General features: G+C 45.2%; 1 pseudogene; it reads left to right on the top strand.

Annotated features, from left to right (window-relative positions):
* Positions 1–3931: 3931 nt before the first annotated feature.
* LOC123412779 lies at positions 3932–5810 on the top strand (annotated as a pseudogene).
* The last annotated feature ends 643 nt before the right edge of the window (positions 5811–6453 follow it).

Here is a 6453-nt window from a genome sequence, read left to right as displayed (position 1 = left end):
GATCTGTAAATTTGCATGTGCCTTTTGAGTGTGACAACGAATACATCTATTTTTTTTGAACTTTTTTGACATTTTTGTAAAATACATTTTTCGCTCTGCTCCCTAGAGCCAAATTGAATATCCGTTATATACATGCTTATACACTCATCCCTATGAATGTACACATGCACATCTTACCCCTATGAACACCTTTAAGAGACCGAACCGACATATTATCTTGAGATTTACGATGTCATCTTAGGCGCCTCGTAATCGACGAGAACGTCTTCTCTAACTGAATACGCATCGTCGAAAATCCTAAAATAATTCAGAAATAATACGAACACTAGGATTTAAACTCTCGTGAGCTGGGAATGTCATTGTCCCTTTAACTATCCAACAACAAGTTAATTCACGTACCACACGTCATGAATTGTTAACGGAACGCATGCTGAGACTGTGGGGCCGAAATCACAGGTTGATGGAATGCTGAGAGTGTGGGGCCGAAATCACAGGTTGATGGAACGTTGTTTAGTTTAACCTCAAAACATGTGATAACTATACACATGACATAAGATTCATGGGAAAAACATGTGATGCCTATTATATTGGTACTTCAAAGAACGGTCTGAACTCTAGCTTTTTAGAAAACGGCTGTTCAATCAAAGTAGTGTGAGAGCTTAAGCAGCCTTCCCGAAAAAAGAAACAGGTTAAGCAGCCGGATGGTGGCCAATTAACGAATGGCAGAATGCATACTAAAATATTTGACGATCATTTTTGCCCGTGACCATTGACCAACGACTTGAGAGGAATCAACTACATGCACGCGCACACGAAAAACGTTTGGACGTTAGAGCATCTATGGTCGGAACTTGCAAAGCCAACCCCAGAAACACCTGCAGACATGACCCGACAAAGAACAATTGATGCAAAAGCTCGTGGCGTCCTCGACAGCCCGACTTACTCCGTGTTTTTCTTAGTTGCGACTTCTTCGAATTGGTTCGGTCATTTGAGTAACTAATAAGCTTGCACGTGCATCGCATGTCTCAACCAGTACTCAGTTTAAATATACACCTACTACGAATAACACCCGCATAAGTAAACCGCGATAAATATGAATTCAAAACGCCAACTAAGGCAAAAAAAAATCTCTGTTTTTTTTAATGAAAGGGGTTTCCTCCCTGCCCCATTTTATTAAATGAAGCAACATAGTCTCACATACTCCTGAACAGCCACTACGAAAAACACTAAGCAAAATAAAGACTAGGCTAAAGGCCATCAATTAGAATGTTTCAAGCACCCACAAGCTGGGAAAAAGTAATGGCACTATTGACATAAACTCCTACTAGGCTTTTATTACAGACCAAAGGAAAAAAACGAGAGAAATATCAAATGATGAGCTACTCTTCTCCCCCATGGCCTCCGAGCTTCACCATGCGATCTGAAGCAGATCCCCACGTCTCCTGTCCAGCAACCTGATACATTACGCTCTGGTTTTGTTCTTCTTCACCTTAGTATTCATTCTTTATGACACTTTTAAGATGATATCATCATGCTAAGTAATACCATGGCATGTAATGAATTGACCAGTGCATGTCATGCTAGTTAGTCTCAAATCATTAAAAACATACACACCACACGTCTCTTATTGATTGATTCCTTTACTCATGTTAAAAAACAAAAAAAAGGATGAAAGTTAATGCACCGCGTCTAAGTATATTGAGATTATTTGGTTTTCGTAAGATGACATATAAACCGAGATGGAGGGAGTACCGTATTGCCACGTATGGATGGAAAACCAACCGAATCATTAGGTGACACCAAACACTGCAGATTCGGAATATACCTTATTTAATTAATCTAGTTACTCAAATAGTACAACAACTCGGTATTAACAAAGCTGGTACGCGTGCATTACTAAGTCAAGTCGTTGGTGCTAAATTATCAGCACCTTTTGTCACAGAAAAAGATTGGGAAAATCTGTTTATATTTACCATGCATTCAGAAAATATGTTTCTTGATAACAACCGTGTGTGCATACATATACATATAGGCATGGTAAACGGCGTAGGGTTTCTTCCATGGATACACCAAGTCATAACAAGTGATCAAGACAAAATATTCGTACAGCTCCCGTTCCACGCTCACCTAACTAATTGATATTTTAGTTCAACTCCTGTGCAGGCACGCAGTCGGTTGAGTAATCCTCTATAGATCTTCTACCACTCGTCCGTCATCAAGCCATCATCTCTCACCTCACACACGTAATCTTCTACTGCTCCCGCCTAACCTTCTCTCCTGACACACATAATTTTGTCACCTTTGCCCTCACTTTTTTTTTGAACGTCTACTTCTTTCTGGGTTGCATAGGTTGTCATTTATCCTTTTTGAAAAAAAATAGGTTATCATTTCTACCAAAGAAAAGTGTTGTGTGAACAACCGGACCGCTTTGACAGAGGTTGGGGAGCAAAATGCTCGGTGTTAAAGTTAAAGCAAGTAGAACTCATCTTGGATAAACTTAGGTTTAGTTATTGATAACATACTTGCTTGATAGTAGTTAGAATCCATGTTATGGGTATAACTGTGTGGTAAATTAATTTACTTAATAAACAGTCATTTCTACGAGTTTATGAAGTGCCTACTTTTACAAATCTAAACATTAGTCAACATTAAACATTTAGTTTTGCTACCTAACAAAAGATTTCGCGTTCACTTTTGCCAGTGATCGACCGCCAACTTGAGAGGAATCGATCATATATATGCACGCGGCATTATGAAGTTTTGGGTTTTAGTGAAGGATTTTCCGATGTCCAAGTATACGTCCTACTAGCTCGATGAGTATGACCTAAAGAACCTGGACGATGGGTGGATGAGCAGCTGCTCTGTAATGACAAGTCCTCGTGTCTGCAATAGAATGTCATGGAGAGGGTTTCTTTAGAAACGGAAGCACACCCCCTGCCTCTCTATCAATTAATGCATGCGGTCATAATGACATGGAGAGGTGCTAGATACAATGCCAGTTTGATACACTTTTGGACAAGCCACTGTATGTGTAATGCATCTTGTAAGCAGCTACATAGCTCATTGCTACTCCCTTTCGTTTATACTTTCACCTCTAAGGCTTTGGCTGTCATTCATTCGAAAAATCCCAAGCTATACATGCTAGTATCAATTAGAGCCCTAATCGAGCTGAAAGGACGTTAATCTACCTAGCACCGCACCAGCTGCCACTCAGGCGCGGCGCTCCCCAGCAACTAGTTTTTTCCATGTGTGACACTAATTGATCGCGTGGGCTTGCACATACCCCACGTCTTGAATTGTTTAGGAGACGCATGTTCAGTCTTTAGTGTGTGGGGTCGAAACCAAAGTTTGATCGAACATTATTGTTTAGTATTACCAGAGAATATGTTATATGTGTTGACTACGCACGCCATAATTAAGATTCATATTGGTACTTACAAAAGAACCGTACGTCTGAACCCACTAAGCAGCTAGCCATCCCGAAAATAGAAACTGCTTTAAGCAGCCGTACGTATTAACGAACGGCAGGTTGCCTGTTGTTGTGGATGTGTCTTATTCTTCAAGAGCTGTTCATCGTGGTTGCCTGGTCCGTGAGAACGACTTTCCGTGTCTCGACTGAAACGCACGACTTGACCCTCCGTCTCGTGTACTCCCTCCGTTCCTAAATATAAGTCTTTTTTTTAGAGATTTCATAAATGAACCACATACGGATGTATATAGACATTCTTTACAGTATAGATTCAATCATTTTTTTTTGTACGTAGACCCTTAGTGAAATCGCTTAAAAGATAAGAACGGAGGGAGTAGCTGGGATGCATGCACATTCCTAGTAGCAGCGTACATGAGCCCACACCGCCACGCCGCTTCTCGCGCGCATCCACCTATATATCCCAAGCCAAATGACCAACTCCATTCACCAAACCAGACAACAACTAGCTCTCTTCTGCTTCTTCTTCTTCCTGCTCTCCGGCAGCAAAGCAAAGAGAGCTAGCTCCGCTTCATCAACCAAGAAACCTCACACCTCCTTTGCTCCGATCCTAACCAAGGGTTAAGCCTCCTACAAGAATGGGCAGCTTGGACGCCAACCCAATGTCCTTCTCGGCTTTCCCCGGCGACAAGGCTGCGTTCGAGCCGCTCAACCCCCAAGATGTTCGTGCATACCTTCACAAGGCAGTGGACTTCATCTCCGACTACTACACCAACGTCGAGTCCATGCCGGTCCTCCCTAACGTGAAGCCGGGATACCTCCAAGACGAGCTCAGCGCGTCCCCACCGACCTACTCCGCTCCGTTCGATGTCACTATGAAGGAGCTCAGGACGTCTGTCGTCCCCGGCATGACGCACTGGGCTAGCCCAAACTTCTTCGCCTTCTTCCCCTCAACCAATAGCGCCGCTGCTATCGCCGGCGACCTCATCGCATCTGCCATGAACACCGTTGGATTCACATGGCAGGCCTCCCCCGCGGCCACTGAGATGGAGGTTCTCGCTCTCGACTGGCTTGCACAGCTTTTGCGCCTACCCACCACCTTCATGAACCGCACCAGCACTGGTCGTGGCACCGGCGGTGGCGTCATCCTCGGCACGACCAGCGAGGCAATGCTTGTTACGCTAGTCGCCGCTCGGGACGCAGCCCTGCGTCGGAGCGGCTCGATCGGCGTGTCACACCTGCCACGCCTGGCTGTCTACGCCGCCGACCAGACTCACTCCACGTTCTTCAAGGCATGCCGGCTCGCAGGCTTCGACCCTGCCAACATCCGCTCCATTCCCACGGGGCCGGAAACTAACTAGGGGCTCGACCCAGCTAACCTTCTAGAGGCAATGCAAGCTGATGCCGACGCCGGTCTCGTGCCAACATATGTGTGTGCCACGGTGGGCACCACGTCTTCCAACGCCGTCGACCCAGTGGGCGCCATTGCCGACGTTGCCGCCATGTTCAATGCATGGGTCCATGTCGATGCTGCCTATGCTGGCAGCGCATGTATCTGCCCGGAGTTTCGCCACCATCTCGATGGCGTCGAGCACGTGGACTCCATTAGCATGAGCCCACACAAATGGCTTCTCACGTGCCTCGATTGCACATGCCTCTACGTTCGCGATGCTCACCGACTGAGCGACTCATTGGAGACTAATCCAGAGTACCTCAAGAACGATGCTACTGATTCCGGTGAGGTCACCGATCTTAAGGACATGCAGGTCGGCGTCGGTCGGCGCTTCCGTGGGCTCAAGCTTTGGATGGTCATGCGCACCTATGGTACCGCAAACCTTCAAGAACACATCCGTAGTGATGTTTCCATGGCTAAGATGTTTGAAGATTTTGTCCGTGCCGACAACAGGTTTGAGGTGGTCGTACCGAGGAACTTTGCTCTTGTGTGCTTTAGGATCAAGCCAAATGGAGCCATGACGGAAGAGGACGCCGACGAGGCCAACCGTGTGCTAATGGAGAATCTGAACAAAACGGGCAAGGCATATCTTGCGCACACGGTGGTCGGTGACAGGTTCGTGCTCCGGTTTGCGGTTGGCTCGTCGCTGCAGGAGGAGAGGCATGTGAGGAGTGCATGGGACCTCATCAAGAAGACTGCAAGCAGCATAATGGATTGATTGGATGGACATACAGACACAAAAAGTTCGAGGAGCTGCACAAATCCCTATATTTAGGACACGGATATTCTTTTAAATTTGTATTTTGTTTCTCTTTTACTTTGATTCTGATTATTATTTACTTGGTTATATATAGCAGGCTTATACAAAACAAAAGATGATCATAGACTAGAAAAGGGCTTATATTGAATGAACAAGAGCTGTTGTTTTTATATGTTACTGCATTGTCGTAGCGAGTGAGGAATGCAAGCCCACGCATGTCGATTAATCAAGAAATATATACGTTGCACTAAATTGGTGTTTACATTTCGAGATACCTGACCAAAGCCATACAACTCCGTCTCCATTTTTTTCGAACCGGGCTTTCTCCCCTTTCCATTACTTTCATAACGAAAATACAATGTTTTGATACCAGAACCAGAAACAGAGGGAAAGGGAAAAAAGCGAGTACGGGACAATATCAGGAAACCCACCGTTCATGCCTGTCATCAGGGACACAAACTGCGGGCCGAAAACCTATATCATCCAAAATTACGCAACAAAGACCAAAAGTATTACACTGCCATGTATCAGCACCACTACCAGGAGCCCCCAAACAACCATCACCGAACCAGGCTCACACAAGAGCACAAACATAAGGCGAAACTTTTCACCAACTGGATATAGAACCTAAACATCACCATGAAAGCCAAGCCATCAGCACTGTAACCAACAAAGTTTATCATCAACTGGACCTAGAGCCTTCCAGCATTTACCATTCATCCCAGACTTCTTCTTCATGAGCCTGCTCGCTCGCTTCTGGCCTTGGTAGTCCACACAGCCGCATCATTTGAGCTGCGCTCTCTTTCAGCAACT

The sequence above is a fragment of the Hordeum vulgare genome, chromosome 7H (genome assembly GCF_904849725.1).
Source record: "Hordeum vulgare subsp. vulgare chromosome 7H, MorexV3_pseudomolecules_assembly, whole genome shotgun sequence".
NCBI lineage: Eukaryota > Viridiplantae > Streptophyta > Magnoliopsida > Poales > Poaceae > Hordeum > Hordeum vulgare.
Note: the sequence above shows the minus strand (reverse complement) of the source record. Positions and strands in the feature narration are given on the sequence as shown.